This window comes from Zingiber officinale, chromosome 2B (genome assembly GCF_018446385.1).
Source record: "Zingiber officinale cultivar Zhangliang chromosome 2B, Zo_v1.1, whole genome shotgun sequence".
NCBI classification, from domain to species: Eukaryota; Viridiplantae; Streptophyta; class Magnoliopsida; order Zingiberales; family Zingiberaceae; genus Zingiber; species Zingiber officinale.
The window spans coordinates 104,991,003-105,007,144 of record NC_055989.1 but is presented as its reverse complement, the minus strand read 5'-3'; the positions used below and the strand labels follow the sequence as shown (position 1 = coordinate 105,007,144).

Here is a 16,142-nt window from a genome sequence, read left to right as displayed (position 1 = left end):
CCACAAGTCAAGAAAAATCAAATGGAGGAGAATCAAGGTCCGATCAAGAGGAAGCTTCTACCTCCGGATCCAAAGAAAATGCCACCCCTACAAGCAAAGGTATAAATATTTCAATTAATAATAAAAATCATATTATATGCTTTGAGTGTAGGGAACATGGGCACTACAAGAGCAAGTGCCCTAAATTGGCCAAGAAGAAGGGCCAAGTGGCACAAAAAGGCAAGGTGAAGCCCAAGGAGATCATCCCCAACACAAAGAAGAGCAAGGAGCATATTATATGCTTCTCTTGCAATCAAAAGGGGCATTACCGAAGTCAATGCCCCAAGGGGAAGAAGGTGGTCAAGGCTCAAGGAGGCACTAGTCAAGGGGGAGCCTCCAAGGTAAAGAAGAAGGTATCTTTTATTGAGCCTACCCCTTTACATTATGGTAAAAAGCATGATAGTTCTAATTTTTATCATTTTAATGCGATTTACCATAAGAATAGGAAGCATGAAGGCTTTAAGGAAAAACATGTGGCCCTACATGCCAAAACTACCCAACCTAAGGTTAGGAAGGTAGATGGACACTTGGGCAAGAACACTAAGGAAAATAGATACAAGCCCAAAAACAAAAATGCTCATGGGTGTAATGAAAAATCAAAATCTAAGGATTTAATGATAGAAAATCAAGTCTTGAGATCAAGACTTGATAAAATGGAAAAGACCCTAAAAAGGATGGAAAATATCCTAAAAGGGCAAAATGAGCATAACCTAGGTTTGGGATACAAATCCAAAGCTAAAAGGGATGTGCCTAGTTATCATAGGGTTCCATATAGCTATGGAACAAACCCTAAGTTTAGAGGTCAAGTCAAAGATACAAGGGAAGATATCCCTAGAAGTCTCTTTGCAACCAAAGTGACTAAGACTTCTAAGAAGTCTAAGAAAGTCACTAACAAGGTCACAAGGGAGGCTATCCCTAGAGTTGACCTAGAAAATGTGACCAAGGCTTCTAAGAAGCCCAACAAGGTCACTAGGAAGGTATCTAGGGAAGTTATCCCTAGTGAGTACCTAGAGCATCCAAGGAGCACCAATAGGTGTTGGGTTCCTAGGAGCATTTTCTCTACCCCATAAATGGGTTAGAGAGTGTCAACTCCGATTAGAAGGGTAGTTAACCCAACTTTGAGGAAATTGACACTCAAGGAGCATTTTCAAGGTTTTGTTAAACTTTGAAAATGAAATGGAAGTTTTAATTACTCCTTGAAAGAGTAAAATGTGCCTAATGGTGGAAGAATTGATTTTAATCTTAAATGGCACATATTGGGAAATTCAGAAGAACTACCAAGTTGGGATTTTGGTATGTTCTTAGGAAATTTAAGGCAATCCGGGCCTTAATTTAAAAGTGCTACTCTTGTGAAAAATGAAATATGCCAACATTTGAGGATATGCTTAATTTCGACTGGCATAAATTAATCAAGGAAATTAGAAATGCCAATTTAGGCTTTGGCATTTTCTTGAAGCACTTTAGGGCAATCTAGGTTTAAGTTGTAAGTTTAGCTAAGATTTTAAGGATACTTAGATAGTTAATCTAGGTATATTTTATTTATGCTAAATCTTGCCATGATTGTTTGCCCATCATATGCCATGACATCATGTCTATTTTTGCATTCATGTTTTATTATGCAAAATCCAAAAATACCATGTCATGACATTCATACATCATGTAGTTATAGGAATCTTTCTTTTGAAAGTTATTTTATTTTGATGTATGCCATAACATTATCATGCATTAGTTTAATTCCTTGTAATTAAGGACAAATGGCATTTTAGCAACACGTATTAACAAGTGACATCCTAGGTGGATGTCTAATATCTTTAAAATGCCTAGATAGATATGCATGATCCCTAGATTAGGGCAAAACCAAAATCTACATCTCACAAAGACTATAAGGTGACTTGTATGTGGTTTAATGCACATTAGATATAAGTGAGATGTTAGGATGATGAACAAAGCTCAAGATGTTGATTTAGTGCATTCTTTTGAGTTTTTAGGTTCATCAAAACACATAGTTATGTGTTTTCCCATCATTGGGAAAGCTAATGTACAAGTCATGTGCATTATGCCCAAGGAACATGATGGGATATTGGTTTTGAAAATGTTTTAAAAAAATGCTTTTGGAAAACCATGGTGAAGGCTATCTTTTGATAGTAATCACCATTAAATAGTTAGACACAAACTTGAAGAAAACGCTAAAGTTTTAGCGAGTTTTCAATCTTGTGTCAATCTTTGAAAATATGATGTATTTTCATAGAAAACTATTTTTCCATGATTAAGTATGCCCTAAATAATGTCTACACGAAATTTCATGATTTTTGGATTTTTGTAGAATTTTCTAGGGGTTTCTGAAGTTGACTGAAATGCAACTATCAGAGCTCCGATCGATCCATGGATCGATTGGAGTGCCTGAATCGATCCGTGGATCGATTCAGAAGGCAAGTCCCCCGCGAGCAGAAGCTCGCTGGATCGATCAGCCGATCGATCCAGGTAGTCTGAATCGATCAGTGGATCGATTCAGAAAGGTTCAATCGATTGGAACCCAACTCCAATCGATCCAAGCTGCTGATTTTGGCTAGGAAGGCCTGATTTCAGCATCTTTGAACCCCTTTTAAGTCTAGGTAACCATTCCAAACCCCCCAAAATACATTTGTATACATACAAGGGTGTTTTCATGTGAAAACAAGGATGGATTGGTTAAGGAAGGCTTCATTGAAGTTTAGGTTGAGGTTTGTTTCAAATTTTGAGTATTTGAACCTCAAAACTTCTAAATTTGGGTTTCCTAAAGGTTTAGGGATTCCAAGTCATTGTTGGTGCAATGACAGAAGTTACCACCATGTCTTTAGGGGGAGGGACTCTTTAAAGACATGAAAAATTATTTTTCATGAACCTTGGAAGGTGGTTAACCTTCTTTAAAGAAAATGCTCATGTATGAGCTTTTGAACTTGAAATGGGGAGTGGATATCCTCATTATTTCAAGTGGGAACTCAAGTGGTTAGAAAATGCTCAAGGTTGGGTATTTGTCTACATTGAGGGAGAAGTTAAGGATAAATGAAGGGTATGAGACCTTCATTATCGTGTTGATCACAACGAGTGATGTTGTGAACAACAAGGAGCAACTCTTAAGGGGGAGAGTCGTCAACAAATGGATTTGTTGATGTGTACCCAAAATTGGGGCATGGGTTGATGTGTGCCCAAAGATGGGTTGATGTGTGCCAATAGGGGGAGAATGAAAGGGCCTGTGAATGGGTGTAAGTTAGGCTTTAATTACCTAGAGGGAGTGTGCCCTCTTAGGGGGAGAATGAAGAGCTTAATTTATGTGTTCATTACCTAGTGGCATGAAGATTGAGGCTATAGGATTAGCCTAACTTACATGTGGTATTGTAAGTGTTATTGTGGTATTGTCAAACATCAAAAAGGGGGAGATTGTTGGTGCAACATCCCTCAGGTCAAGGTTGACCTGGTTGACCAAGCTGAGTCTTGGTTTGAGTTTAGATGTTTGACAATAAGAAATTGATTGAAGAAGAGTCAAGAAGGTCAAGGTTGACCGGATACTTGACTGGGAAGTCCTAACTGGGATGTTAGGTAGAATGGAAGTCCTGGTGAGTGAAGCCAGGCAAGGGAAAATCCAGATGGATCAAGGATGATCGGACATCTGGTGTTGGGAAGTCCAAGTAGGTCAAAGGATTGACTGGATACTTGGCACGAGGAAATACAGATAGGTCAAAGGGATTGACCAGACATCTGATGGAAGTCCAAGTAGGTCAAAGGGAGTGACCAGATACTTGGCATGAATAGAAAAGTCCAAGTGGGTCAAAGGGATTGACCAGACACTTGGTGGGAAGTCCTAGCAGGTCAAAGGAGTGACCAGATGCTAGGCATGATGTACCAACAGGTCAAGGTTGACCGGATGTTGGTTTGAGAGGCTTAGAATTTTGGTTTTGGGCAAAAACCAAGTGTTGGATCGATCAGTGGATCGATCCAGGAGCTGGATCGATCAGTGAATCGATCCAGGAGCTGGATCGATCAGTGAATCGATCCAAGCCTTTCCTAGCGAATAGAGAGCCTCTGGATCGATCCATGGATCGATCCAGATGTCCCAATCGATCAGTGGATCGATTGGGGGCCCGTGCTATGGATCGATCCATGGATCGATCCGGATTTTTCGCAGAGGCGCCGATCGATCCGTGGATCGATCCAAAGCCTCCCGATCGATTGGGAACATTCGAATCGATCGGATCCGACCGTTGGCGTCGATAAAGGCCGCAGCGATTCCTTCGACATCTCTTCTCCCATTCACTCCGGATCTCTCGCCTCCTCCACAGACTCACAAAGCTCGGATCGCCAGCTTGAAGGATCTTGGAAGTTCTCCAAGTCAAGAGGCGGATCAAAGCCAAGAAGAGAAGCTAGGGTTAGGGTTTATACTCATTGTAAGCTTGTAAGCTTGTATTTCTTGTATCCTTTCCCTCTCTTCTTGTATTGAGTCTTGTAGGGCTTCTCCGCCCTTGGTAGTTACCATAAAGGAGAGTTTTATTTAGTGGAGGGTGTGTGTGTTGGTGTGGATCCTTGGATTAGTCACCTCTTGTGAGGTGGATACCAAGTAAACCAACCGTGTTAGCGTCGTGTGATTGTTTCTTTGTATTTCCGCTGCACATCTTTGAAGAAACAAGCAACGCCGAGCAACGAGCTAAACCCCTTATGATTTCCCTTTTGGCTACTTCTGCTTGACCATTACTTTGCGGATAAGCTACAGAAGTAAAGGCCTGAGTAATGCCGTAACTGTTGCACCAGTCTAAGATCCTATCCCCTTGGAATTTCCTTCCATTATCAGAGACTAATTTATGAGGAATGACAAATCTGCAGATTATATTTTTCCATAGAAATTTAATAACTGCATCTTCAGTAATTCGAGCAAGTGGTTCTGCCTCCACCCATTTAGAAAAATAATCCACCGCTACCGATAAGAACCTTCTCTGTGCAGCTGCCATAGGGAATGGACCTACTATGTCCATGCCCCATTGATCAAAGGGAAATGCAACTATAGAGGTTCTCAATAACTATGTAGGATGATGTAAGATATTTTGATGTTTTTGACAAGAAATACAAGTTCTTACCAACTTGTTGGCATCTTCATGTAGAGTAGGCCAGAAATATCCTGCTAACAGAATTTTGCGAGCCAAAGACCTTCCCTCTATATGACTGCCACATGAACCTTGATGGACTTCTCGTAAAATAAACTGTATATCTTCTGTGCCAATACACTTGAGCAAAGGTCTAGAAAAAACTCTTTTATATAACTATTCTCCTACCACAGTGTATTGAGCAGCTCTCTTCTTAAATACCCTTGCATGTTTTGTATTACTAGGAAGAATACCTTGCTGCAAATACAATATGATTTGAGCCCTCCAATCACCTTGAATTTCTACTTCAGTCTGTCTTTCAATACAAGATATCAACAGAGTTTGTTCTACGGGCCGATCTAGACTCCATGGTACTATAGCAGAGGCCAGCTTAGCTAATTCATCTGCTTCTTGATTCTCAGATTGAGGAATTTTTTGTATATTCACTTCTTGAAACTGGGACTTCAACTTATCAAATGCTTCAGCATATAACTTAAGCCTGTCATTATTAATTTCAAAATTACCTGATAGTTGTTGAGCTGCTAACTGAAAATCAGAATAGATAAGGACTCGAACCGCCCCTATATGCTGAGCGGCCTGCAATCCTGCTATCAGGGCTTCATATTCTGCTTCATTGTTGGTAGCTCTGTAATTCAATCTGATGGAGAGTTGAAGTCTATCTTCCCTCGAAGATATAAGAAGAACACCAATTCCGCTGCCTTGTCTGGTTGAAGAGCCATCTACATAAATTTTCCAAATTTTTTCTTCCTCAGGGCCTTGAACTTCTATGATGAAGTCTGCTAGAGCCTGTGCCTTGATGGCTGAGCGAGGTTGATATTGAATGTCATATTCCCCAAGTTCAGTCGTCCATTTGATTAGCCGACCTGATGCCTCTGGATTGAGTAACACCCGTCCAAGAGTACTGTTGGTTAATACAATAATCTCATGTGCTAAGAAATATGGGCGCAACCTTCGAGCAGTCAATATCAGGGCATAAGCTAATTTTTCCAGTGTAATGTATCTACACTCAGCTCCTTTTAATAAATGGCTAGAAAAGTATACAGGTTGTTGTTCCTTTCCTTCTTGTCTGACTAATACAGAGCCTACAGCGTTTTCATTAGCCGACAAATATACCCAAAGAGTCTCTCCTACTATAGGTTTAGCCAATACAGGGAGAGTAGACAAATAATCTTTCAATTCTTGGAAAGGCTTATCACATTCTTCATTCCACTGAAATTTGTTGGCCTTTCTAAGTATTTTAAAGAAATGGAAACTACGATCGGTCGACCTAGAAATGAATCTAGACAAGGCTGTAATTCGGCCTGTCAGTCTCTGAGCTTCTCTCATGTTGCGTCCTTGACCTTGGTTGGGTTGGCCTCTATCCCTCGTTCGGACACCATATATCCCAGGAACTTTCCCCCTTTCGCGCCGAATAAACATTTGCTCGGATTTAATTTGAGCCCATATTGCCTCAATGTCTTGCAGGTCTCTTCTACGTCCCTGCATAGATCAGCAGCTTGAAGAGACTTAATTAAGATGTCACCAACATATACTTCTATATTTCTACCAATCTGCTTTTGGAAGACCTTATTCATAAGCCTCTGATAGGTTGCTCCTGCATTTTTTAGTCCGAAAGGCATAACATTATAACAATAAGTACCTTCAGATGTTATAAAACTGACCTTTTCTTGATCTTCTTTAGCTAAGGGAACCTAATGATAGCCCTGATAAGCGTCTAACATAGAGATGTATTCGCATCCAGCAGTGGAGTCTACCAATTGATCGATCCTGGGTAATGGATAGTAGTCTTTTGGGCAAGGTCTGTTGAGATCCCGGAAATCAATGCATACTCGCCATTTGTTTCCAGGCTTAGAGACTAACACCACATTAGCTAGCCAGCTTGGAAATTGTACTTCCCTGATGTAACCAGCTTCCATAAGTTTAGTTATTTCTTCTTTGATGATCTGGTTTTGTTCCGCGCTAAAACTCCTTTTTCTTTGCATGACCGGGCGGGCATCTGGGAAGACATGCAAGGAATGCTCCATGACTGTAGGAGAAACACCCGAGACTTCTTTGGGCATCCAGGCAAATACATCATTATTCTTCTTCAGGCATTGCACCAATTCGGCTTTCAGAACAGGATTAAGATCAACCGCAATATATGTAGTAGCTTCAGGCCGACCGACCTGGATCTGAACTTCTTCCTTCTCTTCATAAACCAGGACATGCTGCTTCTCTCGAATGGCATTAACCTCCATTCTTTGAATCTTTCTAGCGGTGTTAGCTTCAGTTTGAATTATTTCCACATAACATTTTCGGGATGTCTTCTGATCACCTCGTACCTCCCCTACTTGATTATCCACAGGAAATTTAATCTTCTGACAAAAAATAGAAACGACCACCCTAAACTCGTTTAGGGCGGGTCGACCCAATATCACGTTATAAGAGGATGGAGCATCTACTACCATGAAATAAGATCTTCTTGTTCTTATCAGAGGCTCTTCTCCCAGAGATATGACCAACTTTATTTGGCCTAACGGTTGTACTTCGTTGCCTGTGAATCCATATAGAGGAGTAACAATCTGTTGAAGTTCACTCGGATCAATCTGTAGTTGATCGAAAGCCTTCTTGAATATAATATTGACAGAGCTGCCCGTGTCTATGAAGGTACGAGCAATGGCGTAGTTGGCTATCACAGCTTTGATGATCAGGGCATCATCATGGGGTATTTCTACCCCCTCGAGATCTCTGGGCCCAAAACTTATTTCAGGTCCGGCCGCCCGTTCCATGCTACATCCCACGGCATGAATTTCCAGTCTTCGGGCATGTGTTTTTCTGGCTCTATTAGAATCCCCATCAGTGGGTCCGCCCGCAATCATATTGATATTGCCTCGAGCAACATTGCTCCTGTTTTCTTCCTGCCGAGTCATCATAGCTTCAGAAGGTGCTTTCTCTGACACTTGTCTAGTACCGGCGGGGACTGGTATTGCCTCCTGCCGAGGCTCGATCGGGCGATATTCTAGTTTGAGTGGACTTTGCTGCCTGGGGTATTGCTGTCGATAATAGTTCTGCCTCTGATAACGCTCCCTATTAGCTCGTTTATTTCTTAAAACAAAACAGTCTTCAGTATGATGACTGCTAGTTTTATGATAAGTGCACCATCTCCTTGGTGCCTCTAGCTGTATCTCCACATGTTGTATAGCTTGTGGACGATACTCTGGTTGTCGATGAGGTGGATGAGTTATTCAAGGCCCTCTAGGTGGAGGCACAGGGGCCGGAGCTTTCTCCTTAACCTGGGAAGGAGAAGAGTTAACACCCTCCTTTCTACGAGCAGCTTGAGCTTCTTCCACGTTAATGAACTCGGTGGCACGCTGAATCAGGGAATCAAAATTAACAGGAGGATTCCTTACTAAATCTTTAAAGAAATCATTATCATTTAAACCTTGAGAGAAGGCGCTAACTAATATTTCAGTGGTAGCATTAGGTACATCAATAGCTACCTGATTGAACCTTTTGATGTATGCTTGGATGGACTCTTTAGATGCTTGCTTAAATGAAAACAGGCTCCAAGGAGTCTTATGATACCTTTTGTTGTTGGAGAAATGGTGTAGAAAGACTTTCTTGAAATCTTTAAATTTCCGAATAGATTTCTCTGACAATCTCTTGAACCAGCGCTGTGCAGCTCCTCCGAGGGTAGTGAGAAACATCCGACACTTTACCCCGTCAGAGAATTGTTGTAATAATACTACGTTCTCAAATTTCAACAGATGATCTTCTGGATCTGTTGTTCCAGTGTATTCTCCGATCTGAAGATTTTGATACCGCTTAGGAAGCGGATCATCTAGTACACTTTGAGAGAATGAGGAAATGACCTTCTCTGGTGAGCTATCACTAGTTATCATTTTGATCTTACGCTTTTCCCTATCTGGTGCTTCACCAGACGACTCTTGGAACACGAGCCTCATGCCCCCTTGATCCATGGGAGTGCGAAGAAAGGCTCGTGGACGCACTACAACAAAATTGTTAAAAGACAACACCATAAAGACAACAGTTTTAGAAGAAACTGTTGTTAATTTGGTAAAAGACAACGGTTTTTAGCAAAACCGTTGTCTTTGAGCGCCTGAAAAAAATAAAAGACAACAATTTTATAAAAACCGTTGTTGTTGAGCGACTTTTTGTAAAATCAACAACACCTTTTACAACAGTTTTCTAAAACTGTTGTCTTTAAATATTTTTTTAGGGGTCAAAGACAACAGTTTTAATAAATCGTTGTCTTTGACTTTATTCTTTCGCCGTTTTCCCCCTTCGTCGTTTTTGTTGTAGCAGTAGTCGAAAAATTTTTGGCGCACTATTTTCCCCCCTTAGCCTACCTGAACCCTAAACCTCTCTCCTCGTATGATCTTTCTCTCATATGGCTCTAGGCGTTGCCTCTGCCTCGGCCGCGTCCCGACCCTCGTCGTCTCCTCCCCCGATGCTGCCCGGGATGTCCTCCGCACCCACGATCACATCTGTGCCAGCCGCTCCTCCACCACCGTCACCTGCATCCTCCTCGATGGTTGCAGCGACATGGCCTTCGCCCCCTACGGCGATGAGTGGAGGCAACGCCGACAGATATGCACCCTCCACCTACTGAGCCCCAAGATGGTACAGTCCTACGCTCTGGTTCGCGAGTAGGAGGTGGCCACCATGGTTGCTGCCATCTGCTCCTGTGGATCGACAGCGGAGATCGACATGTCCCCCGTCCTATTTGCCTTCTCCAACGACATCCTGTGTCGGATAGTCACGGGGAAGAAGTTCGAAGGGAAGAAAGGGTTGTTCTCGAAGCTCATCTCAGAGAACTCGGTGCTGCTGGCCAAGATTTATCTCGGGGATTACCTCCCGTGGCTCGGTTGGGTGGATTGGTTGCTCGGCAAGGTGGCGCGAGTGAAGAAGAACCATAAGAGGTGGGACGATCTGCTGGATCAGGTTATCAAGGAACATGAAGAGCGAGTGTCGTCGCATGATGAGAAAGATTTCGTAGATGTTTTGATCTCCCTTCAGGAGGATTCCGTGTTGGAATCCATCCTCACTCCGGAAGTCATCAAGGCGCTTCTTCAGGTAGATTAATTCTTTCTCTGCTCAACTTCCACAGCAAATAGGTCGAATAGACGAACCGTATGAGGACATTCCCTAATACATTTTTAGGGAATTTCTTCTTGTGAGACAATTATTTTTTCAAAACAATCTTAAAAACTTTATTGACTTGGACTAGTGGTTTTAATGTTCAGAGGTTATATGTGGAAAATTGTTCAATAAAGTATAGAAACGCAGTGGTGTTATTTTGGTCTGTGGTAGATCAGCATCGACACTACATCTCCATATATAAATGTATTGTCTAAGTTCCAATATGAATGGTTATATCACACTTTATATGGTGCAAAAGTAATTTAGATTTACTCTTTATTTGTATTACATTTGCTGATTTCTTAAATTTACATCACCAAAAGATTAGAGCTTGGAATTCCAGAATTCACAAGTGCAAGGACCGAAGTTGTTTATATATGGTTATCCTTTTAGAGTATCTAGTAAGTCATTTCCTTATCTGATCTCCGAGCAACCATTGAGAAGAGTACAATACTGTGGAACACTTTAATCTTCTATGAGATGTTGTACTTGATTTGCACTAACCACTCAAATTCATTGAACCTAACTCTTTGAAGCAAAAAACACTACAACTATGTAGGATTCTTAGCATATATGATCCTTGTGAGATAAATGAATTATCTTTCATACAGTTAATTATCATATATGTATGCTAGTTAACCACAATTTGGCTTGGAATACAGGTGGAAATTCCTGCCTCTACATATTTCTTTTGTATTTCTTCTATTGCAGCAACAGTCTTCTTTTGTATCGTGTATTCTAGTATATTTTCGGTCCTAAATTTTGCCCAGTAATTCCTGCCTCTGTGTTTCTATACTTTATTGAACAATTCCCATTCCAATAAGGAATTAACTAAAAGAACACTCCATTCCATTCAATTCCAAGTTCATCCCCCATTGGAATCTTTCACCATCCTTGGGATCGCAAAACCCCACATCCATACCTTGCTAGTTTCCTCCCGTCTGAACTCCCTGCCTCTGACACCTTCCTTACACACATTGCTTCTCTAGTCGATAACAACAAAAGGAAATTGGAGCTACAGGAAGGCAACAAGTTTTGTTTTAATTTTTTTTATTTCTATTATTGTTTTTGTTTATGGTGGTGCACCTGTCACAGGGAGTGGCTAATGTGTTGAAGTTGCTTCCTTTTCTGTATTTTTTTTGTTTTTCTTCTCCTCATGTGCCTTTCTTATTGAAGGTGTACTTGCCCGTTTTCTTCGGTGTGGTTGGTAGTCCAGCCAGGGAGGGAAGTTTTGGAGAGAAGCTGAGTTCGGTTGGGGACTGGAAATTGGAAAAGGGATTTCTTTTAGCTAGGTGCATAATATCATTCTAATGCAGTGGGACTGCTTTGGTAGAAGTAGCATCAGGGGCACTGATGGTGAAGGGTGAATGCTGGCGTGTTTGTCAGGAAATATTGTAGAACAAATTAAAGGAGGTAAGTATTTTGCTAAACCCTAATCTAATTTCTGGCCCGAGTGTTCTGGTTCTATTTCGGATTTTGTAGTTGCAGGAAGAGAAATATGTCAGCAAAGTTTCTATAAGCATTTGCTGCTGATCATGACAATCCAAAGTTGCAGAGGCAAATAGGGTGCATGACTGGAATCTTCCAAATGTTCGACCGACAACAAATTCTCACTGGAAGGCGTTTGAATGTTAGTAGTGGCCACAACCACAAAACTCTCCCTTCCGATAACATTTTTTCCCTTCCCTTCCATTGTTTGATACAGTTTGTTTCAAAAACTGAGACTACTGTTACTTAGAATTCATAAGTCTTCCCATAAAGAAGACATTATAGATGTCTTCTTGTTTATACTACTGTTACTTAGTATTCATAAGTCTTCCTAAAAACTTTATTGTTTTAAAAATATTATTATCTTTCTTATTTATTGAATATAGATGTTTCTACTATTATGACTGTGTGTCCTGGACTAGTGGTTGGCTTTCTACTTGCAAATCAAAATGTCAAGGATGCATACCAACTGGATTGGAATAAGGTGATTAAGAATTTGTTCTTTATTTTTATTTTCTAGGTTATTGAATGCCTATATATAATATACCTATTGAGGCAACTTGTTTTAGCTTGTTTGTTTCATTCTTCATATTATGTCTACTAAGATTATTTTTTCACTGTTTGTTGTTGCTAGGCTAGAAGAGCTTTGAAAATTCGAGAGTGAAGACAACTCATACAAATCAAGAATTTAAAATCATTGGGATAAGTGGCAAGCCTTGCAAAGATGAAATGTGAGTTTTTTTCGAGTTGTGTTGTTTCATTATTTGTCAGCATTTTGCAATCAATTGGCTTATAAGAATTTTTGAACCATATGCAATGAAGCATTATTTTAAAAACTAGGAGAAGCTGCTTTTATATACCAAATCGCTGTAATGAAGAATTTTTGAACCATATGTAATGAAGCATTTCACTACAAAGATATACCAAATCACTGTCAACATTTCAATGAGCTTCCTTGGTGGAAAAGTCAAGGTTGAAGCCTCAACAACGAATGAGTGTCCTCAGTGAGGTATGTGCCGATCTTTAAGATTGGTTTTGTTGGTATGACCTGTATGCTATTTTTTTCATGCTTATCCTTGGATGATAGGCTTTGAGGTTCAATAATTATGATCCTAACCCACTCCTACATGCATGTGGCGTTAGCATTGTCACTGCTTTTACTCAAATAGGAGGCATAGTATTACATCCTCCCCGGGTATGGTTTTATGTTTTGTATTTATACTTTTACGTATTATTTGAGGTTATTTATGACAACTAAAACAAATGTTGCAGATCAGAGTTGGCAATGGAGAGGACTTTATTCCATCAAGGGAGAGATGGAATTTTAACCAAAAGGTGTGTTTTTTTTCTTTCAATGAGTTTATTCTTTAAATTGTTAGGACCCTTGTATTGAAAAATCTGGACTGTGATTTCACTTGGAGGTCTGACTATTCTTTTCAAGTTAAACTTTTGAAAATTCTCCCTTTTGGCTATATGAACTGGGATCATATAATATAAGTCTCCCTTTTGTCTTGTCTTTTGCTTTTAAGAAAACAAATGATTCATCCAAGGGACCTATCTTAAATTCTTTTGAGATATACAAGTATATGGAGATAAATTATGGATCCCTAGACGGTAAGTAAAGAAATATCTTGTTAATTTGGTAATCTAGAGCAACACTGTTTCCTTTTAGATTGTATCCTTTATACCTCTTTTCTCTTCAGCATTGACCATGGAAAGCTTTGTATCACATTACCCAAAAGAAGTTTGGGCACAAGAAGGTGGAGATCCATGCTTACCAGCTCCATGGTCATGGGTTCAATGTAATTCAGATCCGCAACCACAAATTGTTTCAATGTACTGAATGCTTCTCTAACTCTCATTGGTCTTTGTCATGTTTGCTTTGCTTTCCCATGCATGATTTCCAGTTTCTCTAGCTGACCTATGAATTGTTGCTAATGTACAAATTTTAGCTATCTTCTCGCCGCGTGAACTAATGAATAGATTCATATAATGAACAGTAGACTATCAGGGAGAAATTTGACGGGGAATATACCTGCAGAGCTTGCTAGTTTAACTGGCCTAGTCGAATTGTAAGTTAGAATCTACTTCTGTTCTAAGTCAATTTATTTCATTCGGCACAACTGTTGATGGATTTAATGATTCCTTGTCACTGTGTCAAATTCAAATATTTCAGATGGCTTGATGGAAACGTGCTTTGTGGCCATATACCTGCTCTCGGTGCATGCTTAAGTCTCAGAAACATGTAATATATAAATATTGCTGGTTTATATATCAAACACTTAATCATTCGCTAGACTTTTTGAATTGTTTTTTTGCAGTCACCTTGAGAACAATAAGTTAACTGGTGATCTATCATTTTTGGATGGCCTATCAAATTTACAAGAACTGTATGTCCTTTCTTGCCATTATATTGTCATTTAACGAACATCAATGTTTGCCCAAATTTGTTCTCTTTTAAAGTTTGGCTTTGTCTAGCACCAACTCCAACATGAAGTAACTATTGAGCTTGCAGGTACGTGCAGAACAATATGCTGTCCGGAACAGTACCTGGTCATCTTCTTGGCAAAAATATAGTTTTCACGTGGGTATTTCTTATTAGATTGTGTTGAATATCTCTTTAAGTCCTACTTTCCAATGAAATTACAATTATCAAACTTGGGTATGCTATTTTGAGGCGTATCCCTAAGAAACTTAGACTATTTTCAAGAGAAGGTAGGTACGACTCAATACAACTGACTAACTTTTGTCTGAAACATGTATATGAATTAAAGATATTGTTTTTTCATTTGCAGATGATCTTCCACCTCCCCAACCATTCCAAGAGTTAAGTGCTTCTTTCGGAGGATTTGGCATTGAAACAGCACATAGATATTGGTTATCTGAAATCAACGATGCCACAGAAAACTTTGCTAAAAAAGTTGGTTCTGGGGGCTATGGGACAGTGTATTATGGAAAGTTGAAAAACGGAAAAGAAATTGCCGTCAAAGTTCAAACCAATGATTCTTGTCAGGGAAACAGACAGTTCTCAAGTGAGGTAGCCGTTTACATAGCTTTGGGTAAAAGGGTTACTCTTAATTGCTTAGCCAAACCAAAAAGATATGCTTAAGGTTCTTCATAAAGTGTGTTTATGGTAGCTTGCTGAAGGATTGCACTAAGTTATTATTGCACCAATTTGACCAATAAAATTTGTTCCAGGTTTCTCTACTTTCAAGAATACATCACAGAAATCTGGTTGAATTTCTCGGTTACTGCCAGCAAGAAGGCAAAAGCATTCTTGTATATGAGTTTATGCATAATGGAGCACTGAAAGAGCATCTTCATGGTAAGCATCATTCTGTTATGTTTCATATTTATCTAAGTTAAGAGTAATTAGTTGGTTCTGGGTATTCGCAGGCTCCTTGTCTCAGGAAAGTCCCATCAGTTGGATAAACAAACTTAACTCTTTGTATAAATCCTTTCACACTTGATACGCATATTGGTGTAATAAGCAAACTTAACTCTTTGTATAAACATGTCAAAGGTCTAGTAGCTCTTGACATATTACAACCTCTAATGTTGGTGATAAAAATATATACTGGAGACTAGCTAGACTTGTTGTTGAATTGGATTAAAATCATGTGATTTTTATTTTCACAGGAAGTAAAAGGGTGTTATATACTTAGCCAGTTTTGGTACTTTAATCACAGGAATTGCACAAGTAGAGAAGATTTGATCCAACAAAACAATATACTTTGGCATATATATGTGTGATATATTGTTATGGGTACTATTTAGTTTTGTAAAGTTTGGTGATGTTTGGATGTTGATGTTTGGTACTTTAATGATGTTTGGATTGTAGGTTCTTGATCAATGATATTTTGTAGATAACTTGAACTGAAAGTGAGTTATGCAGTAATTTTAATTTGTGCCTAGAAAGAAGTATTGTTATCATATTCAATTGTGTACAGCGTCTTTGTCATTATCATCTTTATGCCATTTACTCCTGGGAAATGACTTAACTTGCAATCATATGCTATTTACCTCAGGGAAAAGATAATGATCCCGTACCTAGAAAGGAGAAGAAAAGAGAAGCTAGGAGGGAGGAGAAACCAGAAAAGGCTGTAGTTATTGATATGGTGTTTAGAAGATGCACAGGCTGTTTAGAAGATGCACAGGTAGAGAAGACTTGATCCAACAAAATAAGATATTTTGGATTTTATATATATGTGTGATATATTGTTATGGGTACTATTTTGTTTTGTAAACTTTTGTGATGTTTGAATGTTGATGTTTTGTACTTTAATGATGTTTGGATGATGATGTTTGGTACTTTAATGAAATTTGCATTGTAAATATTGA

General features: G+C 39.5%; 2 long non-coding RNA genes across 3 annotated transcripts; both read left to right on the top strand.

Moving 5' to 3' along the window:
• The first annotated feature begins 13,513 nt into the window (after positions 1-13,513).
• On the top strand, positions 13,514-14,003 carry LOC122049379. The gene is made up of 3 exons (XR_006130943.1): positions 13,514-13,637; positions 13,802-13,873; positions 13,978-14,003. It is a non-coding gene; the product is annotated as an uncharacterized LOC122049379 (long non-coding RNA).
• Positions 14,004-14,499: 496 nt separating this feature from the next.
• On the top strand, positions 14,500-15,852 carry LOC122049377. 2 transcript variants are annotated; one of them, XR_006130942.1, is made up of 3 exons: positions 14,500-14,838; positions 15,000-15,126; positions 15,830-15,852. It is a non-coding gene; the product is annotated as an uncharacterized LOC122049377 (long non-coding RNA). The 2 variants fall into 2 exon arrangements; XR_006130941.1 differs by lacking the exon at positions 15,830-15,852 and adding an exon at positions 15,198-15,312.
• The last annotated feature ends 290 nt before the right edge of the window (positions 15,853-16,142 follow it).